We start from the raw sequence: 18,458 nt of genomic DNA on the forward strand, positions 1-18,458 counted from the left end.
CCACATTAAAATGCATACTTTATATGTCAAAGTAGATCAAAGAAATTGCAGGAAATATTTGCAACAAACATGAAAAGGGCACAACACTTCAAAAATACATATAAAAAAGGTACTTTTCTAGCTATAAATGAATACAGTTTAAAAACACTGCAGGCACTGAAGACAGACTTACATTATTTTATTTGATTTTAGGTTTTCATGCTCATAGACTTCCAAATAAAATCTATAACTTCTCTATGAAATATAAAGATTTTCTTCACAGATATACACTAGTCACAGTACATGTCAATTTCCAAATGTTAAAAACAAGGGAAGTTGTGATTTATTCTACTTCATTGCCAACTTAATAATGCAACTCCTCCTTCAAAATATAGCTTGTGGTAAGCACAGTGACAAATATTTTTGTTCTTTTAACACAATTCTATATATTAGTGGGAATTATCAATTAAAGTGACTGGTTCCTCTAAACCAGATAAACTGGATACTGATCTAGAAACAAAACTGTATTCTGCATTATAGGTATAGAAAAACCATTAAGATTTTCAACATTAGTATCTTTTTAAAAAATTTATTTATTTATTTATTTACTTATTTTAGAGAGAGCAAGAGTACTTTCAAGCAGGAGAAGGGACAAAGGGAGAGGGAGAGAATCTCAAGCAGACTCTGTGCTGGGCATGGAGCCTCATGTGGGGCTCATCTCATAATCATGACCTGAGCTGAAACTTCAGGTTTCAGATACTCAGGTGACTGAGCCACCCAAGACCTCAACATTTATATCTTTTATATTTCAAAATAAAGAATCTGCAACTGAAGACATAAGTATTTCTATCAGTGAGACAGGAGTTTTGATGAACATCCAAAAAAGGAAGACCTGTCCTCTTCATGAATTCTTAGTAGCATTATAGGAACTCAACAAAGCCTATATGGTTCCAGATCAAGAACATAACGTCTTCATCTTTTTTTGCCGGTAATTTAACACTTCTACCTCTTGGTATTAGTCTGAGACTAACAAAAAATCTAGATATAGGAAAAAAAAGTATACTGTTTTAATCAAACTATTTACTGAGCAAACATGAGAATAGTTATCGCAGAGGTAACAGTAATTCCTTGTATGTGAAAATAAACTAGAGAAACCGGAAAAAATAATCCCAACCCATCTCATGAAGTTTAGTCTGTACTTTTTGACTATAAACAGTCAAACCAAAAATATAGAACCTTTCTCAAAATAAGGCTGTATTTTTATTTTTAAAATTAATTTATTTGTTGCTTAGAAACAGTTTCACCCATTTTCTCCAGCGAGTACTTAGAGAGTTCCATGTAGAGCAGTTCATCAGCTGAAGAATTTTTTTTAAAAAAGGGGAGAGTAGGAGAAAAGGAGTTTTTTAAGTTGTCTCACAGAATTTTGGAAATGAACAGGGTATTTAAAAAATCATCCGGCTTAAATGGCACAACATATGGAAATCTAAACCAGGTGTTTAAAGCCTTGGCAGCTCCTCTAAACATTTCACCGAGAACCACTTCAATTGGGAAAGCTGTACTGTATGAAGAGGAATTCTGATTCTATCTTCTCCACGATCTACGTACAATCGGGCAGCTGCAGGGCCATCTCTGTCCATCCTTTTGCCCTGTCCATGACCTCCATTCTCAGCTGGACAGACAACCTGAGAGTGGGTAGTATAGCAGCATCACTCACTAGAGACTGTTCAGAGCAAGATCTATTTGTACTGAAAGAAACCAAGGGCTACTCAGATGCAGGCAGCTAACTGTGGAGTCTGAATCAAACTCAAATTCTTCTAAAATTAGAGATACGCAATTTTTTTTTCCAAATGACAGTAAAAGGCTTATCTAATTAACTTTAGTAAGAAAACCACAGAATAAAATTGCCAAATTTCCCTTCCAAAAAGCTGTTTTTACATATTTTACAATTAGAATATCAGGACACTGTGCCACTATACTCTGAAATCCCAAGAATGACACAAAGGGTATTTAAGTAAGTAACCAGCAAGTAACGGGGGTAGAAGAGAAGAGAGAGGAGAGGGTGGAGGTAAACATTTCAAATAAAAAAAAGAGTAATTGTGATAAATGTATCCTTTTTACATTAAATATAAAAATTTATTTCTGTGTTTGTTCCTTCATTTAATACAGTGCACTTAACGGAGTGACATGGGTATACAGATGCTATCCTGCCTTTGAGAAGAACTCTTTGATCACCTCCTACCTACCTCATTCTAAGTCTATGAAGTGTCTGCTATATGTGGAATGATTTTATTTCCCACATTTCATTTGGTTCTCATAGACCAAAGGTGTCACTGCCAAAGACAAGGACATGAAGCCTGGAGAAGTAGCTTTGTGACATCGCTCTAATTCAGAAACATACCAGATCTGTTACCATACACACACTCTAAATGGTAACAAAACAAATGCTGTTATTTCAACTGTGTTTGTTTTAAGTTTTACCTTCTATGTGAAGTAAGACACACTGTAGTAAAAGTTAGAGAATGGACTAGTTACCAAGCATGCTCCCAAGTATGTGCCTATGAATGACTAAAAAACATATAATAAATATTATTACTTCTTAAGGAGACTAGATCTACACACATTTGAAGAAATCCTTGGAAAATAATACAAACGTATGAAACTGGACAAAAAAAGTCAGCATCTTTAGCATCTACAACAATGTCAGACTCAACATACATGCTCAATAAATACTCGACAGGTGGTAAGCGAAGTTCCCAAAAGTATAGCACAAAAAATAAAGGCTATAGGTTATTAAGAAGGAAAAATATCACTTAATGGGCTTCCTGGGTATGATGTCAATGACCAAGAGGACAGAAGCCAGGAGCAAAGGCCAGAACTAGAGCCACCCTGGGAACAGGAGGCAGGGTACATACACACTGACCACGAAGGTCAAGGACAGCTGGTGGGTCACCCAAATCATATAAGCAACACAGAAGAGAATACTTAGATCTAACAATATAATACCAGTGTAAAGAGAAACATCAATTTGATTATTTCACCTTATTAAGAAGACTAAACTATGCTGTGTGTGTGCATGTGCACGCACATGCGCGCACACACACACACAGGTTTAGAAAGTAGACAGATTTCATTGCTTGCAAAGAATCTATATTACCAATAATAAACAGTATTATTTTATATTTGAATTCATTCATTTTAAATTCTAAGTTTTCAGCTCTTCTTATATACAAACTGTCATCTAACTGCACACAGGAAACAGAGTTATCTGTAAAAATAAGGTTAAGTGTTAGCAACTAAAACTTTCTACTTTCTGAACTTTCCAAATCAAAGTCCCAGTATTAGTGTTCAAATTCCAAGATCTTACTTTATTTAACTATTTTGCTATTTAGAAATTATTTTCCCATGGAAATGTGTGTACAGATTAGCATAGCTAATTACAAAACAACTTTTTCTATTACTATTTGCATTAAATATTTATAGCTAGAGATTCTTATAAAATTTCAGATTAACTTGATAAATTAAACCAACTCAGGAAGGGATTAACAAACCACTATTTCTGTTTGAACTGCTATTTCGACTCTGAAATAGGCAATTCTACATATAGTGAATACGGAGTCCACTTTCCATTTACCCAATGTTTACTTAAAAGATGAACTATTTCAAACATCAATTCATTGTGCTTCTTGAGTCATGAATATTCCCATAATCCCCACCTCATAAACCATCCGTCTCAGTGAATGAAGTTCCTTCTCTTTTTTCTTTTCTTCAGATGACTTGACACCCATTCATGTTTTGGGTCTCTTTATCTCCACATGAAATGATACTGCTACTCTGGATTTCTTTTTGAATCTTCTGATACTTGCTCTAAAAGTCTCAAATATAGACTAATCTGTAATTAGGTTTTGAATACACTGTGAATACCAAAAGACCAAACCAGGGAGAAGGTTCACTTCAGTGGTTAATAACAGTTTAGAATAGGAACAAAGAATCACACACAAAACACTACTATATGCGTTGAAATAAATCTTTTACAACTTCTGAGGTTTTAAAAGAAAGCACAAAGAAACGAACTGCAGTTACTAATGCAGTGTACTTTCAGCAAACCACTGCATCCAAAGATCAAAATGTACCTTAAAAGAACTGTTTTGTAACATGCTGCATACCTACGTTGTACCAAGCTTGAAGACACCTAGTAGGTGAGATTTCGCTGTAAAAAAGTTGTTCACTAAAGGAAGAGTTCTTAAGATGTAATATTTGTTGTTCCTAAAAAGGTTTGCCTTTTATTAGACAATTATACTGTAAGTGCTCTATAGAACTTCAGTATTTAGAGGAATTACCTAGAGTACAGGGAAACAAGGAAAATACCCAACAGAGGAAAAAGGTGGACAAGAGACCAGATTTAAGGTCTCAAAGGTATAGTCAAAACAGATTTAGCACAAGTAAAACAGAGCACCTTTTATAGTCAATGAGAGGGAAAACCAAAGAGATAGGTGTATTGCTAAATCTCATACTTCTCCTCCAAATCTTGGCACTGTAGTTTTTTTCCCCCCTTCAAACAGGCATGGCTATTTTTAAAGACTTATTAATGAAGATGAACAGAATACTTCTGCTTGTTATAGAAAAAGGAGGCATCATTTCCTATGTTCTGGAAAGCTGTCTGAGACTGACACAGGAATTTCAAAGCTGGGTGGGGTCCCTGGACTTTTAGGGGTCTGCTGAAGTTATTTCTATTTAGGGGTCTGGGTTATTTCTATTATCTCAGGAAATCTTTGGCCAGAATTACACCTATTCCCAGAAAAATTATTATTTAGTCTGATAGAAGATATAATTTTAACTATGTTTCTAATGAAAAAAAATATATTACTATAGACAGATCTTCCAAAACATAGACTTCTCAGGAGTATACAATGAAAGGAGTGTTTTATGACAACAAATGTTAGAAACCCCTGCACTAACACCTCTAATAATCAATGGGGTAGTAACTTTATATGGTTTTTATAAAGATGAGAACATAATGGATTAAGAGCTATATGATAGCGGAGTCAGCAGAAGCAAGGCTTCTAGTCCTTCCTTGCCTTTAACATTCATAGTCATGTCACAGCCCCAGTTTATCTATAGTGTGAGGGAATCTATCCAGAAGAATTCAAAGCCTGCATTCCTTTAAAACCCAGAACTGAGGGGCGCCTGGGTGGCTCAGTGGATTGAAGCCTCTGCCTTCGGCCCAGGTCATGATCCCAGGGTCCTGGGATCGAGCCCTGCATCGGGCTCTCTTCTCAGCAGGGAGCCCGCTTCCTCCCTCTCTATCTGCCTGTCTCTCTGCCTACTTGTGATCTCTCTCTCTGTCAAATAAATAAATAAATAAAATATTAAAAAAAAAATAAAGCTCAGAACTGAAATGTACTATTCTAACTGATCATATCTTTTAACTGCATCCTTTTAAACTTAATTGTCTTGTTTGCTCCTTACTACTTTTTATAATTTATTCAGTATTAAGCACGGAATAAAAATTCAACCGCAAATGACATTATTCTTCTCACAGGGCTACATAATTTTAGAAACATCAGATTTTCTAAAAAATATTTTATTTATTTGACAGAGAGAAATCACAACTAGGCAGAGAGGCAGGCAGAGGGAGAGGAGGAAGCAGGCTCCCTGCAGAGCAGAGAGCCCGATGTGGGGCTCGATTCCAGGACCCTGGGATCATGACCTGAGCCGAAGGCAGACGTTTAATGGCTGAGCCATCCAGGCTCATCAGAAACATCAGTTTTATACTATTGTATAAAACTGGAATCAGGGGCGCCTGGGTGGCTCAGTGGATTAAGCCGCTGCCTTCGGCTCAGGTCATGATCTCAGGGTCCTGGGATCGAGCCCCGCATCGGGCTCTCTGCTCTGCAGGGAGCCTGCTTCCTCCTCTCTCTCTGCCTGCCTCTCTGCCTACTTGTGATCTCTCTCGCTGTCAAATAAATAAATAAAATCTTTAAAAAAAAACAAAAAACTGGGGCGCCTGGGTGGCTCAGTGGGTTAAAGCCTCTGCCTTCGGCTCGGGTCATGATCCCAGGGTCCTGGGATCGAGCCCCGCATCGGGCTCTCTGCTTGGCAGGGAGCCTGCTCCCCCCCCCCGCCCCCCCCCCCCCCCGCCTGCCTCTCTGCTTGCCTCTCTGCCTACTTGTGATCTCTGTCAAATAAATAAATAAAATATTAAAAAAAAAACAACTGGAATCAATGTGGGACAAAAAAGTGTCTTTTAATATCACTTGGCCTAGCACAGAACTTGCTATGCAATAGATGCCTATGAATATTCATTCACTGCTGGGTAATCTACTTAACCGAAACATAAGTCAAACAGTAAAGATGACTATTTTAAAAATTTGCTGTAATCAGACCCCTAAAACAATATGATTTAGAAAGAAAGATGCCTTAAGAAAGTCTATTAAGATAAATTACAACTTAGGTCTAATGAATATATAAATAGCTCAAAGTGACTTGTTAGTAAATTTGCCTGCCTGCCTGCCAGCCTGCCGGCCTTCCTTTCTTCCTCCCTCTCTCCTTTTCTCTTTCTTTTTTAAAATTCTTAACTGCAAGCATTTCTACCAGGCTCTTTTGGCCAATATAATCAAAACCTCTTAAAACATTTCCGTGATATATTAAAGCAAATTCTCCAAAAGACTTCAGGATGAATGAACACAGAGTAGCCTTACACTCAGCTCTTTCATTTTTGTAAGTAGATGGCCCTGTAATTTCTCTCAGCTAACTATTAATGCTTACGGATCTGCCCTTAATCAACAGAGTAGCTCCATTCCAGGTGTTTGTTACTGTCAATGAGTATAAAACCTTGAACTTTCTACTACTTGATTATTACAAGGCTCAGCTGCAAAAAGAAATCATATGTATGAAAGACTGTATGGAGGATATTAGATACTATGTAAGTTCATCTTTAGAGAAGTCAAACAGCTATGTATCTGGACTGCATCATTTTGATTTCACCTAGAACTACTTATGTTATTAGCCTACAATGAGCCAAAACCAAGAGCCCCACAAAATTCATGATCATACGCAGTCATCTGATGTATCCTATCATATAACTCAGTGTTCCGTCTGTGAAGAGGGATGAAATTTCCCTCAGGTGTTGTGTGCTAGCAACACCTATGCTTCCACTAAGCAACTGCTGGGTCTGATAGCCACCAGCAACGTAATCAACTTTGCTTTCCATTTTGCATCAGCTATCTGGGAAACTCAGAGCTAAATTTTCAGGTTACGTGCAAAACAGAAGAACCCCTAAACAAGTATTTTGAGAGGGTACCAATCTTATCCCAAGTTTCACATGATCTCATGGGCCTTAACTTTCTCTTTCCTTTCACCCAACTTTCCACTTAAGCATTTCTACGTTTTGTACCAGATAGACCTTTGCAAAATGCTGCAAACCCTTTTTGAAACAGGAGAGGGAATCAATAAACAAGCTAAAAAAACTAGTTCGTGGAAGGCATACCACTAGGCAGCTGTTTCATATAATACAGCATAAAACTTGAAAAGTGGTCTTTTTATGCTGTTAATATTTTTAAAATCAGTAATTTAAAAACATTTTTTGGGGAGCGATATTTGTCCCATTAGGCTTCTAAAGGAATTTCTGCATGGGAGAAAAAAAACACTTTTATTTCTGCTCAATGCTTGGAAAATCCAATGATATAAATATGTATACTTGAAGCATTTCTTTTTAGCAACAGAAGAAAAAATAATAAATTTTTATGGGATTCATGACTGTCTTTTCAGTGTAAAAATTAAGATTCTAGCATAAGATAAATAGTCATCTACTGTGAATTATTTTATTCTGTATCCAGTACTAAAATGTTCCATATTAATTACATCTATCAACTCAAATTATGGTGAAAAAAATCTTTAAAATTTTTTTACATGCTAAGTCATTAATGATACATTGCTTTGTTTGTCCCCACTGGGTGGCTCGGTGGGTTAGGCCGCTGCCTTCGGCTCAGGTCATGATCTCAGGGTCCTGGGATCGAGTCCCGCATCGGGCTCTCTGCTCAGCGGAGAGCCTGCTTCCCTTCCTCTCTCTCTGCCTGCCTCTCTTGTGATTTCTCTCTGTCAAATAAATAAAATCTTTAAAAAAAAAAAAAAAAAGTTTAAATAAATACACTATTTCAAAATAAATACATTCCTTTTGTCTCCACAGAAAAATCTAAATATCAAAACAATTTCTAAAATATGATTGAGGCAATTAATTGAGAAGGCTAAAAAATCTTTAGTAAAATATTCGGTCCTAATCAATTAAGAAAGTTTGAAAATAATCCATCACTTTTTTCTTTCCTATTTTCCTCTTCTTCTTAAAAGTATATTTTATTCTGAATTTTATTAGAAGGAAAGCTGAAACATTTTAAGAAAAAGAAAACCACCCAGGCAGCCCTTAAAGAGACAGGACATCATTTATCACCTGCGAAGACAGATTTATAAGAAGAGGGCCCCTTCTGTTCCTTTAAGGCTGCAAAACAGATGGGAAGTGAATGGACAGTCAATGGGACAAGAAAACACATGGGAGGTGCTGCTGTATGTATGTTCCCAGCATAAGAAAGAGGTCAAGATTGTAACTGCATGACTGGGTCCTGGAAAGGGTCTTTCTTCAAGCTGTTACAAAGACAAACGCTGTTCCTCATCCTGCTGTCAAACTGTTATAAATATTGGTTTGTCAAAAGACCTTCAGTGCTGAAGTTTTAAAAGGAGGCGTAACAGATGAATGAATCATGAGAATGATTCTTAAACAGTCAGCTCATTAACGTAATCTTTAAAAGTAGAAGAAAATAATATGAGAATAAAGACTGTAATCTGATTTATGAACCTTACCAAAAGCTTATGAAAAAAATATGGTACTAAAAATTGCAGGTTTCAATAAAGTTATGAGCTAAGTGAGATGAAAAACAAAAATGAAATACAATGATACTTCTTAACTTAGATGCTGCACTAGGACAAAGGATTATTATTAAACTTATCACAAGAAGAGCTAACAGGAATTCATGTTTTGTTAGGCTGATTCCATAAGTTCTCAGTTATTTCTCACTATGACCCTGGAAAGAGGTATCATTGTTGATGTTGGTTCCAGTCAGAATAAGACTCAAAGAAATGAAAATAACTTCAGAATTAGTTTTACATATAATCATTAATTCAGAAAAATCACCTTCACATTTCATCACAATTTCTTATTTCCTACAGAAAAGGAAAATCACAAAATTGAAAGACCAATGCAGAACACACAGTTTTATAAACCTATATATTTATCTTTTTTAAAGAATGAAACCATTATACACATCTTTAGGAGACAAATTCATTGTTCTTGATTCTTAATAATTAGTTTAGGAGAGTAGGATCAAAACTAGCACACTGAGTGTAAACCTGGCGATTCACAGACCTGTACCCCTGGGGATAAAAATACATTATATGTTTATTAAAAAAAAAAAATTTGGAAGGGGAGGCGAACCATAAGAGACTATGGACTCTGAAAAACAACCTGAGGGTTTTGAAGGGTCAGGGGTGGGAGGCTGGGGGAACAGGTGGTGGGTAATGGGGAGGGCACGTTTTGCATGGAGCACTGGGTGTTGTGCAAAAAGAATGAATACTGTTACGCTGAAAAAATAAATAAAATGGAAGAAAAAAAAATTAAAAAAAAAAAACTAGCACACTGAAAATAATATAAAAAAGGAAGCCAAATTACATGAATTTGGTCACGCACAAGCACAAACCTAACGACTAAAGATGAGCAGATCCCAAAACAAATCCGAAAATAAACTCTAACACATGCTGTTATCCCCAGCGTTGCCATAAATATTTATGTAACTAGCTAAATCTTTTCCCTCAATCATCATTAACTTCCCCATCTGAACAATGGGGGAGAATACCTCACAAGCTTCAGATGCCTTTACAAGGCAAACGTGGACAAATGTAACACGTTTTGTAAAGTACAAAGCTCTACACAGTTGTAGAGGTCCAAGCAGATCCATGTGGGTCCCAAAGAACCAAATGCTGCGGTTACACCGGAACATACTTTCTATTCCTTAATGCTCGCCTGGCTCACTGCTTTCTCCTGACTGGCAGCGATCTTGGAACAAACAAATTTGGCAGAAGTGAGAATAAAAGATTACGAAGTTGAGAGTGGATGGTTAAAGTGGAGGTAGCAGGCAAACATTCAAAGGTTTTTCTGGATAAGAAAGTCAAGATCAAGGCAGAGTGCATGGAAGAATCAATCCAGTGGCTTTAAGATGGGGCTGATGTGAACATCTTTGGAGAGAAGACAGACATATTGCAGGCATAAGCACACATGGGAAGTGCCAGGGTCCTGGATACAAGGTTGGGATTAACTTTCAAAGCAGAGTGATTTTCTGTGTGTTTTGCTACAATATATCCTTTGGAATACCTGACCTATTTAATGTAACTAGTACCATATGAAGAAAAAAAGAGGAGAAATTTCGCTTACTCTGATAAATGAAGGGTCCAGAAATAGGAAAAATAGCAAGGTAGTGAAGATTGGTAGTGTAAGAGAAAGCCAAGCTAAGATCTCCGCATGAAAAATGTATTCCAGAAATGTGCAGAAATTATGTCCCTGAGACCACACTAAAATTTTTGTTAGAATACAATGTTACAGTGGTTATCTCTGGGTAGTGGCAATTGTTTTAAAAATTTTGCGCTCTGTATTTTCTAATTTTCTTTCCAAAGACTTTATTTATGTGAGAGACAGAGAGAGAGAGAGAGAGAGAGAGAGCGCGAGCGAGCAAGCACAAGCAGGGGGAACAGGAGAGGAAGAGGAAATTGGAGAAGCAGGATCCCCACTGAGCAGGGAGCCAGATGTGGGGTTGAAAGGCAAAAGCTTAAAAGACTGAGCCACCCACGTGCCTAATATTTTCTAATTTTCCACACAATGCAAATATATGTACTAGTTCTGTGATAGTAAGAGGGATTAAAACCAACATCTGAAATCCTGGTAGTCTACTTGGTGGAGATAGGTAGTTTGCACCTGTGACTCAGAGAATGAAGTACTGCCTCAAGGAGACTCAACAGGTTAGTTTAGAAAGACTTGCATTTCTTTATTAAGAATTCTTTATTAAGAAACAGATGTAACTGAAGTGAATAAACACCAGCAAACTGGGGCACCTGGGTGGCTCAGTGGGTTAAAGCCTCTGCCTTCAGCTCAGGTCATGATCTCAGGGTCCTGGAATCGAGCCCCGCATCAGGCTCTCTGCTTGTCAGGGAGCCTGCTTCCTCCTCCTCTCTCTCTGCCTGTCTCTCTGCCTACTTGTGATCTTTGTCTGTCAAATAAATAATAAAAAAAAAAACAAAAACAAACAAACAAACCCAGCAAACTCATTTCTACAATGCCCAATACTAAGGAAGATACGAAACAGTTGTCCTAAGAGAAATTAACAGGTAACAATGAAGCAGGGAAAATCTATTATCTTGCATGGGTTGCATGAGCTTGAAAACTTCACCAGTTCAAGAAAGATTTCAATTTGTTTACAGAAGACAGATACGGAGTGGGCATTTACTGGAAATCAGAAGATTTCAAAGTGAATCACAACTACTGAGGAAGACCCACGATGAGCAATTACTATCTATTCCCATGAAGTGTCTCTTGTCATCACAATCACCAAGAAATTGAGAAAATAAATAGAAATCATTTGAGAAAATAAAAGCAGTCACTTTTAAGATTTATTATATCATGAATTAGATTTGTCACTTCTATGAATATAATAATTAAGAATATGAAATTTCTAAAGTAATTCTGAATTATGCTTATTTGGGAAAAGAAATTTAGAAATGTACAAAATAGTATAGTTAAAATTCCTTTGCTTTTAATTCCCCTCCCCAACTACCCTGAGAACCCTACTTCACAGAGGTTACCTGTTCAGTGCGCACCAATTAATCCTCCAAGACTGTTCCTTTTAAAAAAAATTATTCACATCTTGCTTAATTTTATTTTTTTAACATAGTGTTTCACAGGCCAGTAGCCTGTTTTATGATTAGATTTGGTTCTCAATGACTAAATGTTGTTTTTTTCCATCCTAGCAATGGAGAGAAAATCGTAAAACAAAAACCAAAACACATCACAATTTAATCCCAACATTAAAGATACTACTTCAGGACACCTGGGTGGCTCAGTTGGTTAAGTCACTGCCTTCGGCTCAGGTCATGATCCCAATGTCCTGGGATCGAGTCCCACATAGGGCTCCTTGCTCAGCGGGGAGCCTGCTTCTCTCTCTCTCTGCCTCTCCCGCTGCTTGTGTGCTCTCCTTCTCTCTTTCTCTCTGACAAATAAATCAATAAAATCTTAAAAAAAAAAAAAGATACTACTTCATTCTAGTAAGGTCTCAGTAAGGAGGAAGTGGTTAAGCATTATTAGCCTGGGGGGGGGGAGTTGAAGTTCTAGCTGAAAATATGCACACTGGCCTTTTTACATAACAATAGACACATAAACACATCACAATATGTAAATAAAACCTACTTCAAAATGATAAATGAATACCTTTCTTATCTTTATTCTTACTTTTAGTAAGTTAAAATGTGAGTTTAAGGCAAAAAGAATATACTTGCTATATTCTAAAACACTGACTACCAGTAGCCTGTATAAGATTACAGAGAAGTAAATACCATTTCCATCATATACCAATTTATCAATATCCCTGAATGCTGCCTTTAAAAGATACACTTAGACCACGAAAAATGTGCTTGATTCTAAATGCCCCATTTTGAGACTGGATTTTCTCAATAACCTGGGAAGCACACTGCTCAGGCTTGTCATGTGGAATTCTGTGTGTAAATAACTACTTCTCTAACACAGAGGACTCTCCCTCAGGATTACTTTATTCTTTGTGTTGTCTGTCTGTCTCTCTCGCTACAACACAAAGCAGAGTCTACTTCACTTGTGCAGACTCAAGGTAAAAATAATCCTTTGCTATCTTCCTTAGTCTTTGTCAATTTCACTTACTATGAAAAATATTTCACAAAGGCAAAATGTAAAATTCAACTGCTTCTACCCTGAACAGATGCCTTAAAGACCTCAAACACTGGTAACACAAAACAGAAAGAAGTTTATCTTACTCTGTATCAACAAGAGAAATATTCCAACCTTTCCGTTTTTAAAAATATACTAATTTCTATTAATAACCATTCCAAAAAGTACACAAAATGTACCCAAATGTTAAAGACAATGAAAGTAATTCCAATCAACTTAAAAAATTATGGAAGTGTTTTGGTAAATTGGATGGATTGGCAATTAGGAAATCACTGGTGACCTAGAAGCAAGTGGTTTCATTAGCAATGAAAGCCGTATCACAAGATGTCAGCAAGGGAGTGGGTGGGTGGAGACAGGGGAGAACAGAGCAAATGCAAGCTGTTCTACAAGAGAAATGATATGGTAGCTTTCCCGCAGGACAGAGTGTCAGAAAGATTCCTCAGGATAAGAGTTAGCTTCCTTCCTCTTTTTTAAGCCAGGAGGAGGAGGAGGAGCCTAATAAAGAATCTGTATTAAAAGGTCATGATTAAATAGTCACTGAACACTTACAATATATACCATACAAGATATGGTGCATTTATGAAAGAACCAAATCACTTTAGCAGAACAGATCAAAACAGATAAGAAATTTTTTTAAAGATTTATTTATTTGAGAGAGAGTGAGCATGCCTCACAAGCAGGGGGAGGGGCAGAGGAAGAAGCAGGCTCCCTGCTGAGCAGGCAGGACTCTATCTATGTGGTACTCTATCCCAGGGTCCTGGGATACCTGAGCAGAAGGCAGGCACTTAACTGACAGAGTCATGCAGGTGACTCCCCCTGTACCCCCACCAAATTTTATTTTTTAAACTGGTTATTTCAGTTGATCTACTGTTGCCTACAGTGGGAAGCCTGTCTTCTGCTCAATTAAACAATACTGGCAGTAACTCAGTAAGGTTTTCAATCACTGGAGGAAGGCAAATAAGTAGGGAGGAGGAAAAATCCTGGTTGAGCAAGTGGTAATAGTCTGCAAGGCGGCACAGGAAGAGACATAAAAAACAGACAAAGGGAAAAGACTGCTTAGAAATGTGCTAAATGCCAGGAGAGATGAGAAACCTATACTGAGGTCTTACAATTACTGGCCAAAGAAATGAACTAACAGTATTCAGATACAAGTGAAACTGCACGGGTTATGGTCCTTATACTTCATGTTTTCTCTCCAGGGGACCTTACTCTATTCTCCATGATTGTGCCTTTAAAAAAAATCCTCTCTAGGCCTACTTACCTAGAATTCTACAATTCAGTGCTACCTGTTCCCTTTTCAAATCCCTTCAAAATTCATTTTCTGGGGCACCTGGGTAGCTCAGTGGGTTAAGCCTCTCCCTTTCTCCCTTCCGCTCAGGTCATGAATTCAGGGTCCTGGGATCCAGCCCCGAATCCGGCTCTCTGCTCACTGGGGAGCCTGCTTCCCCACCCTCTCTCTCTGCCTACTTGTAATCTCTGTCAAATAAATTTTAAAAATCTTAAAAAAATAAAATTTATTTTCTTTGGTTACATCAACAGACATAAAATGAATATGCTACTACAGAGTTCAAATAACTTACCAATTTTCAACAGTCACATGGTTTCTAAGGTTCTACTAGAAGAAGATATGTGTCAATTTTATCCCAGTTAATATAAAATGACAATTTCAATGCTGTGAATAGTTAGAATTTTCTAGAGTATGGACTTGAGGGGCAGGAGGATGGGTAGTGGTGGTGCTCAGCAAAAATCCTCTATGGAGACTTGTTAAAATTTGCATGCCAGAGCCCTACCACTAGAAAAATAGTTTTAAATAGGAGTTCTCTTTTCCATAATTTTAAGTTCCAGATTCTGAGTATAATAGTCATCTTTTAGGATAATTTTCAGTCTCACACTACTTCATAGTCACTATTTTCATCCATAATGGCCTTTGAGGATATGGCAGGTGTGGAAGAAGTTTAGGAATGTGTAATAACCAACAGAAATTAAACCCAAGAGTATCCTGGTAGTCTTCTAGATCAAGAACAACAGTATCTTTCTGGCTAAAGTTTCCATCTGGATATGTTCTGACTATCTCTTACTAAAGTTTTAACATAGCACAAAGATATATTTCTTAACCACCATACACACTTAGAATCATGCTTTATTTATTTATTTATTTATTTAATGTCAGTGATCTTTTTAAAAAAGATTTATTTTATTTAAAGATTTTATTTATTTATTTGACAGACAGAGATCACAAGTTGGCAGAGAGGCAGGCAGAGAGAGAGGGAGAAGCAGGCTCCCTGCGGAGCAGAGAGCCGGACGTGGGGCTTGATCCCAGGACCCTGGGATCATGACCTGAGCCGAAGGCAGAGGCTTTAACCCTGAGCCACCCAGGCGCCCCAAAAGATTTATTTTAGAGAAAGGGAGAGCGCGAGTGAGCACATACACGCATGGGGGGAGGGGCAAAGGAAGAGGGAGAGAGAAATCATCCTGGAGCTGACTCCCTGCAGAGTTCAGAGCCCAACTTGTAGGGCTTGGTCCCAAGACCATGACCTGAGCTGAAATAAGTCGGCTGCTTAACAGACTGAGTCACCCAGGCACCCTCAGAATTATGTTTTAGATCTAATAAAAAAGGTTTAAAAATTTTTTAGTTGAAGTATAGCTGACATGCAATGTTACATTAGTTTCAGGTGTACAACTCAGTGATGTTGAGACAAGTCTGGTATTCTATGTGCGCCACAAATGTAGCTCCCATCTGTCACCATACAGTGCCATTATAATACCATCAACTTGATTCCCTATGCTGTACCAGTAAAGGATCTTTTTAAAATTTAAGCAGCTATGTGCATTTCTCTTCCAATTTTAGCTTTTAAAATGGCAGTACTGGTTCACTCTGTTGTCATGCCCTTTTTATCATCATAATTTCAAAAATACCCTAGTATACTAATAATGAACAAAACTTTTACTCCAAAAATAATTTGCTAGTGAATATCTGGTAGCTCAGAGAAAAATAAAATTTCCTTCTAAGTTTTTAGAGTCAAAACTGAATCTCATGCACACTAAGATACAAAGCTGGTAACTTTGCTCCTTTCTAATTACCAAGAGAAAGCACAGAATGGATTATAAGAGGAGACTGGGAAAGTGAAGAGACACAAAGACAAGCCCCACCAGCATTGTACACTCCCAAGAGAAACAAACTTAAAGTTTTAAGAAACAATTGCTGGCTGTCTGGGAGATGCCCAGGCATCAAACAATAAAGAACAGTCAACAGAGGCAAGAGGCCGAGCACGCTGCTGTGATTCCGGCTTCCTAATCCCCCAGCTCCAGTGAAAGGCCAGCTGTTGCCACCTCGTGTAGGGAGTCAGCAGAGCAAATTAACTGAAGGAGGAAAAAAGCTGCGGATATTGGAAAATTCTAATTTGCTAGGCTCTATTAGCTATACTATTTTAAACATCAGGGACATCAAACTATATCATTAAATAAAATAAAGTATAAAGCAATGGCAGCCCAAGTAAAGGAGTTTATCACTGTTTCACATTTCACTTAGTAAATGAGATGGAAATACGAAGTTACTCAATTTTTACTGAAGCACACCTTCAATTTGTATAAAGTACAAGAAGCAGGAAGCAATACACTGAAGCCTATTACCACAGATTTCAAAACTCCCAGGCAAAAAAACAAAAACAAAAAAACCCCTCTCAACTTGGAGTAACAATGTTTATGCTCAAGTAAACATTCTCTATCTGTTACAACTGGATCTTGAAAAGCTGTGTCTGAATTTTGGGCAATGTACATACTTCTTAACTATGGTGGAATTTGATAGATATTAATTTGAAGCATGTTTACAAGTCATAAATTAATTTCTTTAACCTGGGGAATGTCTTGGTTTACACTTCAGTGTTCCCTTATCTAGATGTTCTAATTCTATCAGTTTTCATATCATTTGAAAGTTTAAATATTAAATCATTAATATGTATGTTTTTCTGACCCACTCCATAAAGGACATTGTTAACTATAAGCTTCCAAATGTAAAGGACCACATTTTGTGTAATTATATTTTTCAAAGGCTTGAGTTTATTCTCAAGTTAATTCGGCACAGTAGTTGAAGACATGGACTCAAATCTTGGCTTTACCACTTCCTACCTATGTGTTCCTAGGCTTCCATTTCTTTATCTATATATATAAAAAAAAAAGACTGTACCTATGAGAATGCATATAAGGCACACAAAGTAACATCGAGCACAGGAAAAGTATCCTTTAACTCATCATAAACAGTTTCAAGTTCTGATATAAAAATGAAATGTACTTTAAAATAAAAGGGAAAGACTATAGATCTTAGATCTAAATGATTTGTAATGCCCCTTTAACTCCCAGGTATCAATGATTCTTTGATTACGTACAGAATGAAAACTCGGGCTTTAGTGAACAAGAATTTAGAAAGAAACCTAAGCTCTAAATCCCAGGCAATTGATATAAAGGTCCAAAACTCACAATAACCTTGCTAACAATTGATATAACATTCATATAATAAATAATAAAAGAATTCCATGCTGTTTTGCTGAAACTCACTTTAGCAACATTACAGCAATTGTTACCAGTGCCCAAATACTCCATTTCCAGGGTGGGTAGAACAAATTCCAAAATGTCTATGAGATGTTAGCATTATCTATGAGATGTTAGTATTGTTTTATATGATGACAATTATAAAATAGATTTTATAAATCATAGAACAGTACCTTATGAAAAAACTATACCAATCTTCCTCTCTTCAAAGAAAGCATTAAAAATGTAGTCTGTTTCAATAAATATATTGAAAACATTACTACAAATTTTACTGGGAATCCAAATGGATTTTATCTAAGTTGACACTGTATTTAAGTATCTACAAAAAAATCCTTTGAAATAAAATTTGCTACAAAGTCAAAAGAATTTCATCAAGGTCATAGTGGGCGTATTTCAACACTAAATAGTTGTAGGTGGAATTAGATGCTGCAAATAAGGAATTAAGGTGGAAAGATGAGCTATGCAGGAGGTGGGGTACCTGGCTGGCTCAGTTGGTAGAGCATGTGACTCTTGGTCTCAGAGTCATGAATTCAAGCCCCACGTTGGATGTGGAGCCTATGTAAAAAAGAAAAAAAAATGTCCAGGATGTAACTAAGCCTTTCAACACATTCAGAGTTCATATTTTTAAAAATTCTCATTTTCTCTAAATTATTTTCATCTGACCACGATCCATTTATACAAACAAATCCAGTTATAAAAATAAAATTAAACCATTTTTTACCTTTTTTTATGTAAAAATTATTTCAGATATGGAGAAAAGTTATAAGAACACTACAAAGAACATATTTTTCCTGAATAATTTACTGTCACTACATCCCAGAAAGCCCAAATATTGTATTGTGTACTTGCAACAAATGCAGATTATCTTCCCAAATAATCCCAATTTTATAATCAAAATTAAAAAAATTTACACTGATGTATCATTATC

General features: G+C 36.8%; 1 protein-coding gene across 5 annotated transcripts in view; it reads right to left on the reverse strand.

Annotated features, from left to right (window-relative positions):
• OPA1 (OPA1 mitochondrial dynamin like GTPase) overlaps window positions 1–18,458 on the reverse strand; it is a 91,201-nt gene that overhangs the window by 6,092 nt on the left and 66,651 nt on the right. The window lies entirely within an intron of this gene.

The sequence above is a fragment of the Meles meles genome, chromosome 4 (assembly GCF_922984935.1).
Source record: "Meles meles chromosome 4, mMelMel3.1 paternal haplotype, whole genome shotgun sequence".
NCBI classification, from domain to species: Eukaryota; Metazoa; Chordata; class Mammalia; order Carnivora; family Mustelidae; genus Meles; species Meles meles.